The sequence below is a fragment of the Pinus tabuliformis genome, chromosome 7 (genome assembly GCF_031772625.1).
Source record: "Pinus tabuliformis cultivar Carrire ecotype Pingquan chromosome 7, CPIR1, whole genome shotgun sequence".
NCBI classification, from domain to species: domain Eukaryota; kingdom Viridiplantae; phylum Streptophyta; class Pinopsida; order Pinales; family Pinaceae; genus Pinus; species Pinus tabuliformis.
The window spans coordinates 1,978,020,677-1,978,044,917 of NC_142293.1; positions in this window are offsets into that span (position 1 = coordinate 1,978,020,677).

Here is a 24,241-nt window from a genome sequence, read left to right on the forward strand (position 1 = left end):
CCTCGTCGCGTCTTTGGTTGCCCAGAGCGAGGTGTACCTCATGGCCTCGGGTAGGTTCCTCTCAATGGTGGGAAACTGGTTGTCTGTCGACAGCTCCCCAGAAACCAACAAGATGGATAAGAGCAACCACACGTAGTGGAAGGTCTTACCCTGGTCCTGGGATTCTCTATAATTCATCAAAAATTCATCGCAAAGAAACTGCGCCCAGTTGAACTGGACCCCTTCTACACACTGCTCCGCCAACGCAATTATAGATGCTAGCACTTCATCTGCACGGCATTTCCCCATGAGATTGCTGACCAGCAACTGGGTGGCGACGCGCTCTCCTTGATCCTTGATGCTTGCTATTACATACCCTCGTTTCCTTTTCTCTAGCTTATATTTGGCTTTCATAGCTTTTGCGAGGCCCAAGTCGTTGCTCTTTCCTACGATGTCTGCAGGATTGCTTCCTTTAATGGGCAGCCGCGAAATTTGATGAATTAAGTCAGTCGTGATGGGAAGCGGCTCCTTCATCCAAAGATGCCCATCATGTACTAGACACAGTAGCTGCCGGATGACAAAAATTTTGATGGGCACACGGTGGTAGTGGGGTATCCACCGCAAATGGAGTAACCCAACCTTCTCCACACCGTTCAACCATATCTGCTACAGTAATTTCTCCACTGCTAACTATGGGAACTTCTCACTATCTACAAGGTCCCAGTATTCAAATTTTATATTCGGTACCCATCCCAACGGCAGACCATCAAACCTTATTTCATCCGGATGAAGCTGGGTCTAGAGCGCACTCTTCGTGACCTCCATTTCCTTTGGTATCTTAGTTGTCCCTTTCCATGAGGGAATGTAGGGGGGTAAATCTACCACTAAAGGTACTTGGGAGACATTCTCCACCTCATCATCCTATGCCTCAATTTGGGCTATCAGGGCTTGCAAATCTTCCTCCTCCTCCTCTGTTTCAACGGTGACAACTTTTCCCTTCTCTGTAATTGACAATTTACTAACTCTTGGGTTCCATGGTGATACTTGGACTGACCCCATTAGCTATTTGTTTTTCTGGGGTCGCGGCATGCGTGGGAACTTCGGTACCTCTGGTGCACCTACTGCCTCTCCAAGCCCCTCCTGGATCACCCAGGTGTTACAGGAAAATTTGGGCACATTAACCCCAACTTCCAGATCTATATTATTAGGGTCCATCAACCCCTAATTCAGTTGTTTTCATTCCATAATGAACTTAACCTACATCATGCTTACCTCCCAAGAGTTTCATGACACCATTCATAAAAAAAAATGCCCCTAGACAGATCAGCGTAGATGGCCCTTTATCAGGCTGCAATGCATTGCAGTAACTGCATTGTCTGGGTGTTATGCATCACACCTAGCCTTTGTTCTGCCTGCGCTGAGCGAGATTCATCGAATTTTTGAAATGAATCCATTGGATTCCTCATCCAATGGATGCTTCTAGACGTTTCCAGATGGATTGGGCTCGCTTTTGGGTGAGGAAGGAGATGAATTAACATTAATCCATTATCCCTTCCTCCATGGAACCACTTCCCAATCTTGGCAAAGCATTCATGAGGGCCATTAATGGCTTAACTTCCTCCATTCAGCTATAAATGGACCAGGCATTCAAAGGCTTGGGGAGGTTGGAACTTCTTGAGTTAAGGAAATGTTATTTGAGTGAGACTTGAAAGAGAGTAATGTTATCATGTCAAATTGTTGCTTCATGAGGAGAGAAGGGTTTGAAATTGGAAGGAAGATGTTGAATCGAACATGGCTTCAAGGGTTGTAATCTTTCCTTTATCAATAAAGATTTCTATGCTTTTTCCCATTCATGTGTTTATATGATGTATATTGTACTTTTGATTCTATAATATGTTTAGTTAATAGATCGATATGTATGCTTTGATGGTTTTCTATCTTGTCTTGTGTGCAGGTACTTTCCAAGTGAGTTAAGTATGGAAAGGAGTGGCGAAATCGGTCAAAGGAAAGACGGATCGAGCGAGAGATACAGGTTGGTTCTTTTGTTCCTCTTTATTTTATCTGTTAGCTATAGGAAAAGAAATGGAATTAATTTAGTTGTTGTTCTAGACTAGCTACTAGGTCTAGGGGTTAGTCGTTTGAAGAAACACTAAATTTGCCCATAACAAAATGGAAACTCCACTGGGGATAGTTCGTTTTCTTGTGTCAAACTTGTTAAAAAATGAAACAAGGGTATGAGGATAGTTCTTTTACTGTGTCAACCTCATTAAAAAATGAAACAAACCTGAGGATAGTTCTTTTACTATGTCAACCACATTAAAAAATGAAACAGCCTCCGAGGAAAGTTCGTTGTCTTGTGTCAACCTCGTTAAAAAATGAAGCAAGGAGTCTGAGCATAGTTTGTTGTCTTGTGTCAACCTCATTAAAAAATGAAACAAGGAGTACAAGGATAGTTCTTTGCCTTGTGTCAACCTCGTTAAAAAAAGAAACAAGAAGTCTAAGGATAGTTCCTTGTCTTGTGTCAAGCTCGTTAAAAAATGAAACAAGGAATCTGAGCAGAGTTTCTTATCTTGTGTCAAGCTCATTTAAAAATGAAACAAGGTCCCAAGTTCCAAGTCGAGTCTTTGAGTAGATCTTGTAAAATCCCATTCGAGTCTTTCACTTGATCTCATAAAATAACCTTCATTCCATCCACCTGATAGCCACGAGTAGTCTACTTAGGTGAACGTAATGAAGCTTGGGGGGCATGCACCTAGTCGTAAAGTTAAGTTTACCTGTAGGTTATGTGAAGGGAATCACCCCATTCACCTTTGTCTCTATATGGACGAAGCCAAAAGGTGTTGGATAACCGTCCTGCTTCACCGCAGCGACTTCCATGTGGTTACAAAAGACTTTCCCTTTCATTATGCTGGGGGTATGTAAACCATTCTCAAGCATAGTTGTTCATCTTAAGCTTGTGTAAAAATGAAACTAAATCCAAGCATAGTTTTTCATTTCAAGCTTGTGTAAACATGAAACTAAATCCAAGCACAGTTCCCTATGGTTCAATCTTGTCTAAAAATTAACCCATTTCCATTTTAACCCTTGTGATTTCTATTCTATCAGCCTTTTTCATCAGATGAGCCTTGGTTGTTTTCATCCCATCGCCACCATCCTTTTGGCTGATCATACGGTTTCACTTGGTTATTTTACCTTTTTTGAGGAACAATTTCCATGAGTGGTCTTATTAGCCAACCTCTTCACATAAATCAACATGTTTTGAGACGTTCCAACATCATCGGAACTATTTTCTACCCTAGACACTACTCATTCCTCAAAATTGAGTCCTCTTTAAGCTCTTTTCAAACTCTCTAAACATGAAAAGATTGTCGAGCACTTGTTGTTTCTAGCTCGTTAATGGATTAGAATCGATATCTACTCAGTATAGTTTTACCCCTTCTTCGGGCTGAGATAGATTAACTATGAAAAAGGTACTAGTTGGTCAAACATGATCAATAGGTTCTCTCTTGTATTGTTTTATGCTTTTTTGGACTTGAGAGACAAATTTACAAAAAAGAACTTATGGAGTTTCCTTTTAGTCCCTTTTTAGATTCTCTAAATTTGAAAAGGACTGAGTTATCTTTGTCATTAAACTCATTAAAAGCATCAAATAGCGACAAACTTGTCCATCTAGACAAGACCAAGTTTCACCTTTGCTAGACTCATTAAAACATCAAATAGCAATGGATTCACCCAAAGGGTGGAATTATACAACAAGCATATGTTATCCTCGTCAAGCTTGATAAAAAATAAAGAGGTACTGGTCAGAAATGACTGGGGAAAATGGGAAAAAGTTGGGAACACTTTATGGTAGCAGGTCGCTCTTGAACATGGCACTTTCACCTCATCATCGTGATTATGTGGGTTGGGTCATTCAGCTTTACGGTTATCATACCATCCATCACTTTGTTTTGGGTCAAATGCTATCAATTCACTTCAGTGTCACCGATATGTTCAAGAGAATTCATTCAGTTCAAAACTTCATCCTTTACAATATAGTAAACCTTCATTTTCATGCCCGCCATTCCTAAACCTTGTGTCATTAGTCAATGTTTCATCTTCAAAATCATTTACCTCATTTCATGTCGTTGATGTGGGATACATCAAGGCCCTCCTGCGACGAGTCGCTTCTTGTCGACATTAGCACATCATCCAAGAAGTTGACTTAGAAACACCTCTTCAGTACCTTGAGGCTTGCATACATCAATGGCAGGTTTCTTGATTCTGGCGATAGGTTGAAATCACTGGCCTTCAACTGAAAGACTTTGTTTGATGTTCAACTTCAAATCATTTATTCACACCATGCGAAATGTACTACAGTACCTTGAGGATCATTATCATTATTGGTGATTCCTCTCGCATCTGTTAACAGCTTACATCATTGGCTGGTAATCAGATGATGTCTCTCCATGTTCGAATTCAAATCATCTATTCACATGGTTAGACTTGTACATCGACTAAAAGATTGGATGAGATTAAAGACCCCGGATCTATTTTCATCCATCTGGGCTGCGATATATTTTTCCAGAGTACTTTATCAAATGTACAATGGCATTACATTCATGGTCATCCACTCATGGGTCTACATCTGTAGACGACTATATTTGTACATGTAATGAAAGTTTATAAAGCTGAGCATGGGTATGCCTTCCCTCAGCTAAATTGTGAGAAAAAATCAAAGTATCATGATATATGTATTGTAACTAATGCAGATCTCCTTCCGTTTCAAAACCTTCTCTCCAAGTGGTAAAGCATCTCAATCGACATGTTTATTTTCAAAATCATGCTTTAGGGGGCAACTGTTACAGGAAAATTTGGGCACATCAACCTCGACTTCCAAATCTATATTATTAGGGTCCATCAACCCCTAATTCAGTTGTTTTCATTCCCTAATGAAGTTAACCTACATCATGCTTACCTCCCAAGAGTTTCATGTCACCATTCATCCAAAAAATGCCCCTCGACAGATCAGCGCAGATGGCCCTTTATCAGGCTGCAATGCATTGCAGTAACTGCACTGTCTGGGTGCTATGCATTGCACCCAGCCTTTTTTCTGCCTGCAGCGAGATTCATCGAATTTTTGAAATGAATCCATTTGATTCCTCATCCAATGGATGCTTCTATAAGTTTACAGATGGATTGGGTTCACTTTTGGGTGACGAAGGAGATGAATGAACCTTAATCCATTATCCCTTCCTCCATGGAACCACTTCCCAATCTTGGCAAAGCATTCATGAGGGCCATTACTGGCTTAACCTCCTCCACTCAGCTATAAATGGACTAGGTATTCAAAGGCTTGGGGAGGTTGGAACTTCTTGAGTTAAGGAAATGTTGTTTGAGTGAGACTTGAAAGAGAGTAATGTTATCATGTCAAATTGTTGCTTCATGAGGAGAGAAGGGTTTGAAACTGGAAGGAAGACGTTGAATCAAACATGGCTTCAAGGGTTGTAATCTTTCCTTTATCAATAAAGAGTTCTATGCTTTTTCCCATTCATGTGTTTATATGATGTATATTGTACTTTCGATTTTATAATATGTTTAGTTAACAGATCAATATGTATGCTTTGATGGTTTTCTGTCTCGGCTTGTGTGCAGGTACTTTCCAAGTGAGTTAAGTATGGAAAGGAGTGGCAAAATTGGTCAAAGGGAAGAGGGATCGAGCAAGAGATACAGGTTGGTTCTTTTGTTCCTATTTCTTTTATCTGTTAGCTATAGGAAAAGAAATGGAATTACTTTAGCTGTTGTTCTAGGCTAGCTACTAGGTCTAGGGGTTAGTCACTTGAAGAAGCACTAAATTTTCCCATAACATCGGGGCTCTGTGGTAACTTCCGTGAATCGCACTTTGGTTCTTGACATTGTGTCTATGCTGGACTTGCTTGGTCGCGTACTCACAGGTGGCAAAGTAGCTTGTTGCTCACTGCTCTATACTGGATCAAATCTCAAACAACCAAGTGTTGCTTCGCAGCTACCCCATGGAATTTTATAGTAACATTTGAATTTGAACTCGGTCATTCCCTCCATATCTGAGTCAAAAATACCTTCTTGGCGGCAAATCATCCCAAATCTAGTTCTTAATTCCCATCTTAATGGCCCATCGCCTGCTCCTTTCTACCTTAAATTAGACCTCTTATCATGAACAATGACATCAATGATCACCTCCCAGTCTACCTGCGCAGCAGCGCAGCCCCTTATGCATGACCATGATCCCTGTGACAGACTGGCCTTGCGTGGAACCTCCTTTTCGCGCAGCTCTTCTGCAGACTTGTTTATAGTCCCGTGCCTTCTTTCAACTGCTTTGAGCACTGAGACTATGTGTCCTACAGATAGTCAGGTGGTCGCACCCCTGGTGCGAGGCTTCGATTTTCCTGCTAACCCGGGCTGCGAGCACCCTTTAAATACCCTCGCGTCCGATAGTATGTCACGTTCTTCTTTGTGTGGTACACTCCCTTGTTTAGTAAGGTGCGGTTGCAACCATGATAGCAGGGTTGCAACTCTTTCTAATGTAGTAGGAGGGTTGGCTAGACTTGATCCCAGCATGCTTAGTTTCTCGCAACCCGCTTGCATGACTTCGGCTTTCAGTTCACTGATTTCTTCATCCAATGTCACACTTCTCTTCCTCAGCCGTGCCCACTCGTCATCGAGTTCACGAAGTTTCATGCTCCCTCGCTGAAGGTCTTCTTGCAACTACCTAATTCCTTTACCCAGGTCCTCACGTCCTATCCCTACTGTGGTTTGGGGATTCTTCTCTGTCCTCCTGGTTTCCTCTCTTCTTGACACTGTTGAGGTCATTTCCGCGCTCTGATTTTTTCTTATGGTCCTATAGGCCCATCAAACTACTGGTATGCGTAGGTCCCAATTCATTCATCCTGCTTGGTAAACTCTATTCATGATTCCACGTAGCTTTGTGAATGCTCTGTCACGAGGTATTTGTGGTGTGCATCGCTTTTCCTGCTATTACGTCAAGTTCTAATTTTCGATCCTTAGCATGTGATGTGCTTGCCCAACACTTGTCTACACCCATCAACACACGTGTGCGCGCAAACTGCTTAGGCTTGGCTGCCCAGCTCGCATTCGACATTGGGGACTTCGAAACCATAAGTGCATCCATCTTCTGTATTCATGCCAGCTCCCCATATTCTTCTAGTGTGTCTTCCACCATCGTGTGGGTGTCACACGCAACGTCCATTCCATTGCACCGTACCACGGCTGTTTTGGTACTGACCTCTCGAATTTGTCTAATAATTCATCCGCACCTGTCTCCCCATCATATGTTGGTAGTTCTCGTGCTTCGGTCCTTATGCACCGCAATGATCTAATCATCATGTTGCAATTTAGCATTGTTACTTCGTGCAACCGGTTTTGCTAGCGTTCTATTTCTTCGTCCGAACCCAAAGTACAGGAACTGTCATGCTCCCATGAGATTCTTCCATCTTCAGTCGGGTTCTCCCAATCATGGTCTTGCGCCATTATCTGATAGATGCAATCCAGCTCATTGGCGTTGTCATCCTCAAGCACAGGTTTAGTGTAGCGCACCCCTTCGGCCGGATCGAGCGGAACTACTACACATAGGAAATTTTTCTCGAAAATCATTTTCCGCTTCTTCAGGTTGATAATTCCATTCATATCTGTTGCCCAGTCTATCCCTAATAACACGGGGTAAGGGTTACTGTCATCCACAATCTCTATTACCTCAAAGTCAGTTTGTGTGCTCACACCTTCGATATCCACAGTTACCCCTTGCAATCTTCCCATGGGCACGATCTTTTTTTGGTTCGCCATCCGTAATTGGATAGGAGACCACTGTAATGCAAGCCTACCCATGTGTTCCCACGTCTACTTTGGTAACACATTCGCGTCTGAGCCCAGGTCTAGGATGACCTGATCCATCTCATATTCGCCAATTTGCGCTGTCAACCGCATTTCCCTCCCAGTGCGCAATGCATGCTTTCCCAGCTTCTAGACTACGCGCGGTTCCCCTGACCCTGCGCACCTAGTTATCAACTCCTGTAATCCTTTAACCACCTTATTGTCGCGTAGCAACTTCATGCATGTCTCTAAAAAGGTAGTAAGCATAGAAGGATCCATTCCCGGCTCTGGTTGATCCTTACTACCTGAAGTAGAGGCCTCCATGAAGCTCTTCTTAGCTTCCATAAATGTTTCCCTTGTGCGCTCCAAGTCAAACTTAGGTTCCTTCATAGGAGCCTTATGAACCCATGTATCATCCTCGGGTTGCTTTCCCTTATCTTCCCCTGGGGTCGTGCCGCTTCTGAGCACCATGTTTAGGTTGAGGTCTTCTTCGCGCAGTTCAGACCTCATCATTTGGATATTTTGAGTCGGAGTAGGCTATAGTACCCCTTGCTCATGCATTTGTGTGATCAATGTCGGACAATCTACCGCTTCATGATGAAATTGATAATAGTACAAACAACATGTTCTGGTCAAGTTTGTACAGTCACACGCGTAGTGCCCAGGTCCTTCGCAATTATAGCAGATTAATTGTCCATGCCCTCGTCCGGGTTCCATTCCTCCTCCTCACCCTCGCCCTTGAAATCCCCCACGCTCTATTGTTACGGCTGGATCGAGGCCTTGTGTTTCTATCTGCATTCGATAAGCTGGGGTCCTATCCATCATTAGCTCATGGCTGCGAAATTTCCACTCATCATGGCCCACTGATCTATAGAAATTACAAAACAGCTGCTACGGAGTCTGTGTATATTTTTGCAACAGGTGACAGTTGTCCGTTGTGTGCTTTCCCCCCACCTGACAGATCGCGCACCAGAGCACGGGCACCATACTTGCCCTTGCCTATGCCTCTGATCTCAATGGCATTGGTCCCCCTCCTGCCAAGTAGTTCACGAATACCGGACAGTGATCCTTATCGTGACCCTGGCCCTTACATTTTATGCACCACACTTCTTCACGTGCTTCCGGCCGGGGTGCCCTATCCTGCTTCAAACTCTACATCTCCAAGCATAGGTTCTGTAGCTGTGCGGATTTGTTGGACTCCCAACCCCGGATCTTGTATCAATTTTTCATGCAACCTCATCGCCATTTCTAATGCTTCTACCTGGGTTAAGAGCTTCTGTTGTGACAGCGCCACCCTTCGGTGTGGTGTCAAAGACGCCACAAACCACGCGCGGTGTTGCACATATGCCAGTGTCATATTAGCCTCACGGATCATACTTTTTAGCCTCTGATCCAGATCCCAGGGGGTTTCACCTGGAAGCATCGCGATCTCCTTAAATCCGATGATCGACTGCATCTCTGATTTCGGCCAGCTAAATTCTTTGTTCAATGTGATCTAGATCTCTGCTATTCCTGCATTTGGATGATCATTCGAGTGCTTGATATACCAAGTCAGCACGTGATCCTGCAGCACGCTTACCAATTTTTCCTTCTTAACGTTGTCATCCATAACCCCGTGTGCTTCCCACACTACTCTTGCTACGAACCAAAACTGATCCAAATCTTCATTCCCTACTCTTAATATAGACAGCTTGATCGTGCTTGCCATGCTGAACTGCTAGTTTGGTGGGGGGGTGTGGGCAAAGATGGAGGTGAAGGAGGCAACATGAGTGGTGGCGTAAGTGGGGATGGTAACTGCAGAATGCATTACCTTATCAAATCGACCGCACTCCTCGAAGAAACCCAAGCACGCTCTTCCTCGCTTGCTCGCGGAGGTGAAATTAAAGGACTATTTCCTAACCCTTCGATACCTTTGTAGACCTTTCCGCTCCACGTCGTTCGACTCATTAATGTATTCACATCACCCATTTTTCACATAACAGCATGTAATCCAGGTATTCAAAGATCTGATGTACTTACCTTGCGATCCCTTGAGAAAAAAATCTTTCTGCTTCATTGTAGCTTACAGTCGTGTTTATCACAAATTCAATGATAAACCCTCCTATTATCCGATTGAGCTAATGGTCTATGGCCTGTGCGATCTTATCTTCTGAGGCCTCTAGCCTGTGCACCAACTCCAGAGTCCACACTATTGGTTTATCAAGCTTATACCTTCCCTGGCTATCGCCTAACCTCGCAATCCAATCATACAACTCTGAGGAGAAGGACGCAAAGAAGATCTCGTGGATTTCCGTATATACATAGCGATCCAGCCACCTCTTCTCAGATATCTGCGGGGTTTTGTTTTCCTGTATCACGAACTCATGAAGCTTCTTATAAAACCAATCTTCAATTTCCTTCTTCGTAGGGTTCCAGTGTTCTGACATCAGACATCCCTTAGGCAGATCCTGGTCCTGGAAACAGAACCATTTGTTGGCTTATTGGGGCCTGATCCAGGTTCAGAAGTGTTTTAGCCAAACAAATCCTGAAACTACCGGCCCTTTCGACAACAGTCCACGAATCGCAGACTGAGGTCTCACCTAAGGTAGTATGGGAGGGTGTTGGAACCAGGCTTTCGCACCCTAGGGATGTCTAGATGAAGTCTAGAAGGTCCGCGAACCAATCCTACACGTTGTGCGCAGCTGCCTGTTCAGTGAAACTACCTTCGCGCGGCTTGGATGACGAGCGCGACTGTTCTTTACCCTTTACAGTGCTTATTAGTATTATGGATCTTGAATTAAATTAAGTGGGCCCAATGCTTTCCTTTATCATTCAACATAAATAGACATGCACGCAATTATAAACTGTAAACAGATGCATAAACAGAAACAGAGCAATAGTTATGCGATATTCCAAAACCAACTTATCTTTATTAATGCTTTTTCCAATTACAATCCACTTCCTACCCTACGCACACAGTTGTAATGGTCTGCGCACATAGCTGCGGACTCTACCAGGCCTCTACACACACAGTTGCAGAGCCTTTTCTACTACTACAACCCACGACTCAGACTTTCAGACTCAAAGTAACTATCGTATCCAACAACCCATACACTTCAGATCCGAATAAAAACTTATTAAAACTGACTTCTACACTTAGAGCGTTGCTCTATTTATACATTCCCATGATCCGTAGACCATGGGTAGGCTGACTCAATTTCTATTATTTTACATTATTTTTGGGTGGACAACCCTTTGACTTAACTCATTACAACTCATGTTCCGCGCACTTCGTGGAGCCTTTACAATACCATTACCCAAAATTGTTGGCTTTGAGCCCCAAAACCATTACGCGGGGGATCCACTAGCCAACATGCAGCGAGGGGCAGTGAATACAAGGCAGAGAGGTAGGGACAGTGCCGAGAGACCAGCACATAAGTAGAGAGAGGCATATGCGGAGCCAGAGGGAGCCACGCAGAAGCAGCAGTGTTAGGTCCCTATACTACTAGTGTAACCCCTTATTATTATTAGTACAACCCCCTTATTATATTGTTGTGCCCATGTAGTCCCCATATTGTTATTATTGTGCCCCATAGAAGCCCACTATTGTTATTATTGTGCCCGTACATTATTATTGATTATGTTGGCTCTGATTATATTATGACCCCTTAGACTCCTATATATAGAAAGGAGGTCTTGTCATTTGTATCATCTAAGAATTGTTCATTTGTGTAATGTAAAGGAGGTTTTCCCCTCAAAGAGGCTTATTTCTAAGGCGTTTGTCTATCATTTCTATCTTTTTGTGAGTTGGTTTCATAAAATTTGGTATCAGAGCTTTGGATTCTAGGGTTTCGCTGCTCCAAACAGGTCATCGTGGCATTTTCACTATAACCATTTTTCTATGACGTTTCAGAAGCAAAAAAAAAACCCGTTTGAGGAAAAATCTCACTGAACCTCGGGTCTGAATTTCAGATCTTGTCTCACTATATTTTCAGAGATATGATCTGAGGAAGTTATGGGTTTTCCAAGCTCCAGAATTTCATCTAAAACAGGCCATCATGGAATTTTCACTATAGCTTTGTTGATACGAAGTTTAAGAAGCTAATCAAAAAAACCCATTTGAGAAGATATCGATTGAACCTCAGGTTTGAATTTCAGATATTTTCTCGCTACATTTGCGGATATATGATTTGAGGAAGTTAGGGTTTTGGAAGACACCTAAATTATATCCTAAACAGGTGATGTGGGGAAAATGGTCATAACTATCTCTCTGAGCATCAGATTGAAATTTCGTAAGAAGTTACAGAAATAGAACGGACTGTAGCTTTATGTGTATATTTTTCAGATCTGAAGGTCAAAATAGTGACATGCGGCACTTCATATAAGTTCACTCTTCTGAAAAGGTATACAATTAGGTCATCTTGGGAGATTGTGAATAACTCTTTCTTGGAGAATCCAATTTCGATCAGACTGGTGGCATTGGAAGGAGGACGTAGAGGGCTACTGTAGGTCATGATTTCAGAACTAGAAGATCTGAAATTACAGAGTTACAGTCATTTCAATATCGAGCTCCTAAAATCAAGGAAAGGCGATATGAGGACATTCGATGGCAAGGATCCAGTAAATTGGATACTACAGATGGAGCAATATTTTGATCTACATGAGGTGCAACTAATACGAAAAGTACGTATTGCATCTTCATATTTAGAATCGGATCAATTTTTATGGTATAGGGGGCTTTGTTCTTGTAGACCACTTGTTACATGGTCAATTTTCACGAAGCAAATGATAGCACATTATGAGGATACAACAATTGGAAGAAAAAAAATAAAAAGGACTTTGTTACAATTGTGATAACAAATACACTAAAGGTCATAAGTGTGTTGAGAAGAAATTATTTTACATAGATTATGAAGAGGAGGAAGAAAAGGATCAAGAAACATCAAAAGAAGAGGATATACACCAGGAACCCACCCCAGAGAAAGAAGAAATGAATCCGACCATATCTTGTAAAGCATTGGAAAGAATTACCACTCCTCAAACTCTTAAGATAGAAGGAAATATCAAGAAGGAAAAGGTTCAAGAAGTTAAATATCACATCGAGAAAGAAGAAATGAATTCGACCATATCTTTTAATGCATTGGCCGGAATTACCACTCCTCAAACTATCAATATAGAAGGACATATCAAGAAGAAAAATGTTCAAGAAGTGAAAGATCACATCGAGCATCAAGAAATGAATCCGACCATATCTTGTAATGCATTGGAAGAAATTACCACTCCTCAAACTATCAGGATAGAAGTACATATCAAGAAGAAAAAGGTAATAGTGTTGATTGATTCGGGCAGTACCCATAATTTTATTCATTGTAAGATAGCCAAGGAATTGAATTGCTTCCTATATCCAGCACCAAAGTGTCAAGTGATGGTTGCAAGCGGAGGAACCATAAATTGCTCTGGAAAGTGACATAATATCAAGCTATCCATGGGAGAATATGTATTGAATATCCCAATGCTTTCCATTCCAATGGGTGGTGTTGATGTTTTACTAGGAGTCCAATGGCTACAATCTTTGGGTACGATAGCTTTTATTTTTCAAGAACTTTTCTTGAATTTTTTTTGGGAAGGAAAGGAAGTTTAATTGAGGCGTATCGAAGGGAAACCGGGAAACATAATCAACTCTAACATCATGACAAATCTTCTAAAATAAGAACAATGGGGCGTAATTGCACAATTATGTTCACTAGAGGATCCCACATCGAAATCATGTATTTCTCCAGATCTCAAAAATGTTTTGGACAATCATTCCAAGGTATTTGAGACTCCCAAAGGCCTCTCACCTATTCGTGATCATGATCATGCTATTCATTTGATTCCGGGAAGTGTTCCTCCAAACATCAGGCCTTACACATATCCATATTCCCAAAGGGGTGGGAACTCATTCAAAAGTTGTAGAAGATCCCAATTCAGACAGTATTGTGAGAACTTGACAAGGAATGGAAAATCATATTGGAACTTGAAGCAGTCACAGAACCGAGAAATCGACAGCTACGAAATAGATCAATTTTAGAGTATCTCATCAAGTGGAAGAACTTACCCACTGAAGATTCCACATGGGAGAACAAGAATTTATATAGAAGCATCAAGAACTACCCAAGTGTTGAGGACAACACTTTTTGAAGGAGAGGGGCATGTTTGGTCCCTATACTACTAGTGTAACCCCTTATTATTATTAGTACAACCCTCTTGTTATATTGTGGTGCCCATGTAGTCCCCATATTGTTATTATTGTGCCCCATAGAAGCCCACTATTGTTATTATTATGCCCTTACATTATTATTGATTATGTCGGATCTGATTATATTATGACCCCTTAGACTCCTATATATAGAAAGGAGGTCTTGTCATCTGTATCATCTAAGAATTGTTCATTTGTGTAATGTAAAGGAGGTTTCCCCCTCGAAGAGTCTTATTTCAAAGGCGTTTATCTATCATTTCTATCTTTTTGTGAGCTGGTTTCATAACAACCAGAGACTACGCAGAGCCAGAAGGGCCTGCGTCATCCAAGAAGAGGCTGCAGGAGTGATGCAGAGAGCCAAAGAGGCTGAGCAGAGCCTTAGTAGGCTGACATAGAGGGTTTCAGGCTAACGCGGAGGCCAGCAACACTAATGTTGAACTTCATATTGTGCTGGAGGGGGATTTCGTGGGGCAGGATTTCTAAATACTTGTTTTCGAAGACAGGTATTGCTGCCAGATTGTTTATCTCTATCAGGTTAGCCAGTTTGGCACCCAGTGTACTCAAAAAAGAGTTGCTTAATAATAAAACCCTCAGATAGCTGCATCGATTTTCTCACATTGGGCTTTTTCAGGGACATTATTCCAAAAATAACAGTGTCATTCATTTGTGTGCTTGTTTCTGTTTCCTTCAGTTGATGATATGTAATATGCTGAGCATGCACTTGTATTTATTTTCAGTATTTACATGGTAAATAACTTGTTAATTAATAAAACAAGTAGGTAGGAATAAATCAGTAAAGTGCATGGAGGGTTTCTAACTAGTAGACATAGAAACTTCAACATGGTATCAGAGCATGGTTGCAGATCACAGGAGAATTGAGGACATCAGCAGAGCAGAGCAACAGCAGCAGAAAACAGTTGTCCCCAGTGACAGAAGTTGTTCCTAGCAGCAAAGCAGCAAGGAAGGTGTGATATAGTGCCTGCGTGTTATAGACATTTTTGTGCCTTGCAGCTCCGAGCATGAAATGTCCATAAACCAAGGGCTCCTAAGTCCCTAAAAGTGTTGCTCTAACCCCTAAAGGAACAAGGTCAACAAATTACAGCTTCTCCCAGAAGTTCTCCACCAGAAACTGCTCAGAATAAATCAAAACAGGATCATTTCAGCTGCTCCACTAGCTAAGTGCATTGCATAGCACCTAAATCCACTAGCTAGGTGCGTTGCAACGCACCTAAATGCACTACTAGGGTGCGTTGAGCGGGAAATGACAAATGGCAGTGTCATTCCGCGAGGTGGAGAGACAATGGAAGCTTCCAGAATCTTCTCCTATGACACTTGCCTCACTGAATTCGACCAAGGATGAGTAAGAGGCCTTCAGTCTCCAAGTGGAAGCAAGAACTGACAGAGAGAAGCCACTAATCAAATCACAGGCTGACTCATCCTCCTTGCATACATCTATATATGGATCCCTCATCCCAGAGATCCAGAGGCTGGAATTTTGCACATTGTAAGGAATTGCTGTTGGTTTTGAGACACATATCAGAGAATTGGGTGATCTATGCTTTGTTGGAGGTGAAGAGGGGCTTCTTTGCTGGGAGGTTGATGCTGGGTCAGGAATCATCGGTTGTAACTCCTCCTGGATCTTCTTGTATATCAATAAAAACTATTTGAGTTTCTCCTCCATGCTTTTGTATCATTGATGCTTGTTACATTTGTATGGTTAACTTAAATCTGATCCTAAGTTATTTATGAATATAAATCCATGTCTTTGTATAGTTTTCTTCTTCTGTGATCTTACAGGTACTTGGTGAAGCTGGGCAAATAAGGGAGCAGGTAGCTGGAAGCTGTCAAAGAGGAGAGATATTGGACCAAAGGACTAGCACAAGACACAGGTTGGTTCTTCCTATTCCTCTTTATTTATAGTTCATAAAGGAGATACAAAAGTAGTTTTCTCTGTTTGTTTCTAAGGCAGCTATCACACCTTAGTGGGATAGAGCAGTTCTAAATAGACACTTTTCCCGGTAACAAAATGGTGACTCCACTGGGGACGATTGTCTAATTAGTTTGTTTGTGTATCTCTTGTTGTTTGTTTCATAAACTTATAAGTAGCAATCGAACTGCATTTGCCATAACAAATGCAAAGTAGACATCTGCTACTTCAATCCATTCACTGGATCTGTTTATGATTTGAACAGCTGATTCATAGACTATCTGATTGCCCTTGTGATAGCTCTTAGACCCTCCTTAGATCTACCCCTGATTGTGCATTACTGATTGCTTTTACTCAGCCAAAAACCAAAGACTAAACTGCAAACTGTGACCCAGAACCCGGATAGAATTCTCGTTTCTGCCCCAGCGCAGGCACTGTGAAGAGGTTCTGCATTTCAACACACTTCCCGAGAGGGCAACCTGCGCTGCATTGCAGTTTCTCTGTGTAATAGGTGCGCTGATCAGCCTAGCCATGTGCAGCTGAGGTTCTTTGCTTCATACTTTCCAGTTTTGTCTCTGATTTTTTGCAGCCTGTGATCAGTATATGACTGTTTCAAACCCCCTTTTCCTTACTGATATTCCGCCTCATTTGTACAAAAGAACTATAGAAGTTTTTGTGTGTTTGTTGAGTCATTTACAGTTTTCCATGGCAAAAGTATAATAATCGTACTGTCGTCCTTTGATTTAGATCTGTCACAAGTGTCAATTTTGATCATAGGAGAAAGTTTATTTACTGTTGATGGTCGATTATGCTTTTACTATTGCCTTTGGTTTGAATTTGTGACTTTCTAGTGTCAAAACGAGTATTTATTTCAAAATCATAAAGTGTCGTAATCATCTCTACCTTTTGATTTCGAAAAGAAGCTTGTTTGTGTTTGTCGCTTGAAAGAAAATTCAGATTTGTACATCAACTTTCTTTTTAGCATCAATACTAAGAAAGTGAAAAACAAATACATGCATGTGCATTTGCATATAGACAGTCTGTTTGGCTTGATTTAGGAAAGTGCATTTACAGTGTGCTCTTTGCTCTTTGAGAAAAGATTGTGTCTTTCTTTTCCCCTAGTAGCTAGGATTTTCATTGCTGAAAAGAGATAAAAGTTTGTTTATCATCTTTAGATTTCATTTTAGGAATTACATCTACATCTCGTGGTGAACCCAAAAGGTAAACTTCATAAGAAAGATCAACTTAAAATAAATTCAATGAATCTAACAACACTTTGGAACATAACGCACAACATTTAGAGGTCTAGGCTATAGACGTATTCCGGCATCGTAAAGCCTGGTAACTGTTGTCCTCACTAATGGTTGGGTGATTCCTCCACTTTGAGACGATAAGTGCCAATACGGACTTGTGCTCCCACGTACCGTTGAGTATATATTGGGAGACCCCTATAGGCTTAAATCCTTTATCCATAGGAAGCCGTGTCGGCCGCCCTACTGATCGCAATGCACTGAACACAACATTCGGGAAGATTGACTGTCGTACCGTAAAAAGTATTCTATAGTTTTGCGATTGGTTTGGTACTCCCTCTACCTAGACCTCCAGAGCAGTCCCTTTCATTCCTTTTCAGACTCTTTAACGGAAAAGGTCCATCTGAGCACTTGTCACTTCAGGTTCATTAAAAATCGAAGGAGACTATAGTCATCTTTTGTTTTTTCTCGACTCTTAAAAACTGAAAAAAACAAGTTGTGTCAAAGCGTGTTAAAATTTATTTTAAACGGAATATTCATTACCCCTTTCCTACGTTGATCTTGGGTTGAGAAAATGGAGTCTACCAACCAAGGAATTCCCCTTGGTGGAAATCCCTAGTCCTTTCTCCTCTTGGGGAGATGTTGGTGCACCCCATATGGCCACATTGTCGCTTCCAGGGCTGACAATTGGTTTGCCTGTATGGCTCTTCTCAACCTCTGTCGTTCAGAACACCACTATTCCTGAACAATCGAATCAGCAATTAGACGAGTCCAGAGTTGCCCACCAGCCTTCTACTTCCTCTAATTCTTCCTCTCCTCCTTCCTCTTCTCTTGATGGGGCTGGTAAAGACAAAAATCAAGTTCCTAAGGAGAAGAAGGAAAAGAAGAAGAAAGAGAAGAAGAAGAAGGAGCCAAAGGCGAATGGGGGAAAACGAGTGTCGTCTAGCGAAAATCCACACACTGCACTGACCAGGCCTAAATCGCCATGTGTCATTTGCAAAGGAGACCACTTTCACAGAGATTGTCCTTGCATCCCTCGGATATTAAGGGACTGGTCTCCTCGTTTGCACAACCCGGTGTTGTCAACCTCTGATGATCATGTTGAAAGCACGCCGTCAACTAGTGAAAGTGAAGCCCCAGGACAAAAAGGGAAATGTAGATTTCCTTGTAAACTATGCGAAGGCAATCATGCCGTCCACCATTGTCCCTTCTTTGACGAAGCTAAAAGAGTTCTGGATGATCGCCCGGTTTCACCGTTACGACGTCCTCCTGGATATAAAAAACTCTTGCCGAGTCCGTCACTAGTTGAAAATCCAGCTGACTCACTCAGGTGGTCGGCTGAAGCACCTATCATTGAAGATAAACCATCTGGATCCATACCAGACGAAAGTAAAAAGGTCGAGGCGGCAGTTGACCCGGTCTTGCCTTCAGAGGTTTCATCTTTAGATGATACAGTCACCGAAGAGAACAAGGATGACACCGTCCAAATTCTCTTCATAAACACAGACTCCGACGAACATGGGGGCAATTTACCCATTCCTTTACCGCAGGAAGGAAGTTCGTCAGAGCCCTACCCGGCCGTCTATTCGGTCCCACCTCCAAGAAACCTAGTTGTCTCCTTCGACTGGAATCAACTAGGCAGACCCGTTTACCAGCAAGCATACCATTTCGAATTATCGTTCAAATATATAGAATGGTGATGGCTGGTACCATCATAGATGAGGGGGCTTCTGTGAGTATCCTTTCCTCAACTGCTTGGAAAGCGCTTGGTTCGCCATCGCTTTTGCCTGAGATGAGAAATCTGACAGGCTTTGATAAAGGAACCAGTCGACCGTTAGGGATCCTTCCCGATGTGCCAATAACATTGAGAAGGAAGACAGTTCGCATGAACGTAATGGTAGTTCAAGGACCCTTGGATTATAACCTACTCCTTGGACGAGACTATATTTATTGCATGGAAGCAATTGTCTCCTCACTCTTTAGAGTAATGTGTTTTCCGCACGAAGGAAGAGTGGTCAAGCTCGTGGACCAGCTTTCATTTCCCGGATCACGCATAGCAAATAGTCATATACCGTCCCTAAATGGTCTTTTCACGCAAGAAATGTCTCAATCTCCGGTCCGTCCTCCCGATAAGCGTGAGTAATTCGGAGGGATATGACTGAAACCCAGGGGGCATGCATCCTGGTCTGCTTCGGCAGGAAAACTTCAAGTATAGGGTAGGTTTCCGCGGGAGAATATGACTAGTCTGTACCCCCGTCTGTGATTGGAAGAGGGGGTTATTCTAGAACAAGATTCTCTTGTTAAAGTTATGTGAGTTGGCGGGCATCATCGCTCACCTTTGTTTATCTCGGTAGACATCGCCGAAGAAGTGTTTTGTTTACGCCGTAAATAGAACAATCTTTGGGTAACCTGTAAGAGGTGGGCCTCTCTCGGTAAAACAAATGTTTTAACAGAAAGAAGTAGAGGTAACCTTGAAACTCTGTTTTATGCCTGGGGGCATGCAAACCTTTTGGAGTGCAAGCGAAGGGCGACTATTTTTTTTTTTTTAATTTTTAGGACCTCTAACCCTTTAAACTCGTAGGATTGGTCGTCACCTAACTTGCATAAAGAAAGGATGTGGGGCAAAAATCTAAAAGTTGTCGTTTTTATATGAGACATTCTTATCATATGACTGGATTAATCGAGCAGTGTTGCCGCAAGGTTCAAGCTCGTTAAAAAATAAACCCGGACCGAGCAAATGTTTCCACCCACGTTTAAGCTCGTTAAAAAATGAACTATTCCCTGGTAAATAACCACCGTGAATGTAGTACTTTAGCCATTAAAGCCTTGGTCGTGTTTGCACCGTCACCTCCACTTTTTCATTGGTTGATCATTCACCTCCATCTGATTGTTTACCCATTTTGAGGAACAGCTGCGAAGAGTGATTTCACTAGCCATCCTTGTGACACTGCCGTGACTGGAAAATTCCAAACCTTACCTGGAATCAGCTGCTACCCATTTTATCACTCGTTCCTCAAAAGACGAGTCTTCTTTAAGCTCTTTTCTGACTCGTAAAATATGAAAAGATTGTCGAGTTCTGGCCTTCCAGCTCATTAAAGGGACAGGAAGTGCTATCCCTCCTCTAGATTTTAATCTTTTTGGACTTGAGGGATTATTGCACAAAAAGATCGAGCGCTTGTTTTGTTCGGCTCGTTAAAGCTATCGAAAATTCATCCCTTCTGTATTGTTTTATACTTTTTCGGACTCAAGGGATTAGATGACGAAAAAGGAATTTTGGAGTTACCTTTACGTACCTTTTTAGACTCTCTAAAAATGAAAAGGATCGAGTTATCTTTGTTGTTAAACTCGTTAAAAAGATTAATAGCGACAAACTTGTCTTTAGACGAGAACGAGTTTCACTATCGCTAGGCTCGTTAAAACATAGCGATGGGTTTGCCTGAAGGGCAAATTATAGAACAAGCATATGTTATCCTCCTCAAGCTTGACAAAAATAAAGAGGTACTGGTCAGCAATGACTGGGGAAAAATTGGGAAGAAAACTCAAAGAATCTTTATTGGTAGCAAGTCGCTCTTGAACATGACACTTCCGCTCCGTGCCCGAATCGGGTTGGGTTGTTTCATTCACCGGTCACATCGCCATGGTCACGCCATACCATCCACATTTGGGGTTAATGCTACCAATCCATCACATCAGTGTCGTCGATATGTTCAAGAGAAGTCATCCAGAAAGGCCACCTGTGTCCCGCCCACTACCATACATTATACTCCATTCTTTCATGTCCGCCACCCTGAACCATATATCATCAGATCGTTTTCACCTCCATCAAAATCATTTGCTCCGTTCCATGTCATTGATGTGGGATTCATTAAGGCCCTCCTGTGACAGATCACTTCTTGTCGACATCAGCTCATTATCCAAGAAGTTGGTCTAGGAACACCCCATTCAGTACTTTGAAGCTTGCATGCCTCAATGGCAAGTTTCTCACTTCCGGCGACAGGTTTACATCAATGACCTTCGACCGAAAGATTTTGCATGGTGTTCGATGCCAAGTCCTTTATTCACACCACGTGAATTGTACTGCAGTACCTTGAGGATCATTATCATTATCGGTGATTCCTCTCGCACTTGTTAACAGTTTACATCATTGACTGGTAATCAAGCGATGTCTTTCCATGTTCGACTTCAAAACATTTCTCACATGGATCGACTTGTACTTCGAGTGAAGATCGGACGAGATTGAAGACCCCGGATCTAGTTTCATCCATCCTGGCTGCGATATATATTCAGGGAAATAAAGACATTCAAATGTACAGCATTACAGCACAGATAATCATCCTACCAAAAGGATGATGGCTCTATCAGAATCATCAATCTACCATCAGACGATTGTCTGTCCTATGTACATGAAAATGAATTTATAAAGCTGAGCATGGGAATGCCCGCTTCAGCTAGATCATGAAAACAGTATGAAGATAATGTATTGTATTGTATCTTATTACAGGTATCCTCCCAGCATTGAAAGAACTTCGGATCCTCATAATAAAGCATTTCACCCGATAAACGGCCTCATACTTTAGGGGGCAACTGTTATAGACATTTTTGTGCCTTGCAGCTCCGAGCATGAAATGTCCATAAACCAAGGGCTCCTAAGTCCCTAAAAGTGTTGTTCTAACCCCTAAAGGAACAAGGTCAACAAATTACAACTTCTCCCAGAAGTTCTCCACCAGAAACTGCTCAGAATAAGTCAAAACAGGATCATTTCAGCTACTCCACTAGCTAAGTGCATTGCATAGCACCTAAATCCACTAGCTAGGTGCGTTGCAACGCACCTAAATGCACTACCAGGGTGCGTTGAGCGGGAAATGACAAATGGCAGTGTCATTCCGCGAGGTGGAGAGACAATGGAAGCTTCCAAAATCTTCTCCTATGACACTTGCCTCACTGAATTCGACCAAGGATGAGTAAGAGGCCTTCAGTCTCCAAGTGGAAGCAAGAACTGACAGAGAGAAGCCACTAATCAAATCACAGGCTGACTCATCCTCCTTGCATACATCTATATGGATCCCTCATCCCAGAGATCCAGAGGCTGGAATTTTGCACATTGTAAGGAATTGTTGTTGGTTTTGAGACACATATCAGAGAATTGGGTGATCTATGCTTTGTTGGAGGTGAAGAGGGGTTTCTTTGCTGGGAGGTTGATGCTGGGTCAGGAATCATCGGTTGTAACTCCTCCTGGATCTTCTTGTATATCAATAAAAACTATTTGAGTTTCTCCTCCATGCTTTTGTATCATTGATGCTTGTTACATTTGTATGGTTAACTTAAATCTGATCCTAAGTTATTTATGAATATAAATCCATGTCTTTGTATATTTTTCTTCTTCTGTGATCTTACAGGTACTTGGTGAAGCTGGGCAAGTAAGGGAGCAGGTAGCTGGAAGCTGTCAAAGAGGAGAGAGATTGGACCAAAGGACTGGCGCAAGACACAGGTTGGTTCTTCCTATTCCTCTTTATTTATAGTTCATAAAGGAGATACAAAAGTAGTTTTCTCTGTTTGTTTCTAAGGCAGCTGTCACACCTTAGTGGGATAGAGCAGTTCTAAATAGACACTTTTCCCGGTAACACTGCGTCATCAAGTTCGAGCCAAGAAGAGGCTGTGTAGAGGCTAAATGAGGCAAAGACAAGCTCACACAGAGCCACGCAGAGGCCAGGAGGGTTGATGCAGTTGGCTGAGGGAGATAGTTTGTCAGTGTCGAAACTGTGCAGAGCCTAGGGGCTCTCACCTTTAGTTTGTTGGGGTTTAGGAGGATGTGGGTAAGTTGTAGAGTGGAGATGGTGGGGTATTGTAGTCAGAACAATACCTAACAGGGCAAGGCCGAGGAGAAGGGAGTTGCTACAGAGGGTTTCTAGCCGAGAAATCTGGATCAGTGGTGCAGTTGCACAGATAATCAGAGTAGGGGGAATTTCGACATTGGAAGAAGGGTTTCCAGGAGGGAAATCAAGTCTCAGATGGAGTCACATCAAGAACTTCCACGAGGGAAGTAGAAGAGCAGCATGGCAGTACACGGAGTAAGAGACCAGGATAGACTGGACGGAGCCTTAAACTTCGCATTCTGGAAGGCCATAATATTATCCGTACTTGACAAAAATCATGTCAAGCACTTCACCTTGAGGATGATAGCGATCCGAGTTGACCCAACTGATAACGACAAGTATGAGGAGGCAATGGCGAGGGCCAAGAGAATCATCCTTGACATGGTCAAGCACCATGTAGTACCACACATTTCTAAGAAGGAAACAACAAATGAGATGTGGTAGTGTTGGAATTATGATACAGGTGTTGTCCTTGATGGCAACTCACTCAGATGAAAGATCACAGTACAGTAGGTTAACAACAAAGAATTACAAATCAGACTACAAAGAATGAAGAAAGAGATGTATATGCAGGTTCACCTTGACCAAGGTGCATATACACGCAGGTTCACTGAATACAAGTAGCATATATGTACACACGCACTCTCACGGAAGGATAAGCGTGTATATCTTGGAAAAATAAGTTTTTGGTCCATGGTATTTTGATCCATGGTATTGGTCCAAGGTATCTGGTCCAAGGTATTGACCCTAGGTATTTGATCCAAGGTATTGGTCCTAATTGGTTTTTGTCCATTGTATTGAGAAAGGCTTAAAACTATAAAAGGAGGAGAAGATCATTAGGCCAGGTGTGCAAGTATCAAATATCTGATGAAGTGTGAGATCTAGTATGCAGGTTATTGGCTTATGGTGTTGTGCTTGATCTGAACCAGGGATGAACCTTAGTGGTTGATGGAGGATAAGATCTAATGATGGATCAGGATCTTAAGGCTTGAAATGAATTATCTTTATATGGTTTGATCATGTTTATTCTAGATCTGTATACTGACGCATGTGTTGTTCTGTAAATATTATGATCTGGGTATAACTAAAGTTTGGAATAGCTGCAGAATTATGAATTAATATTTGCATATGTATACGCTGGTTGGCTTTG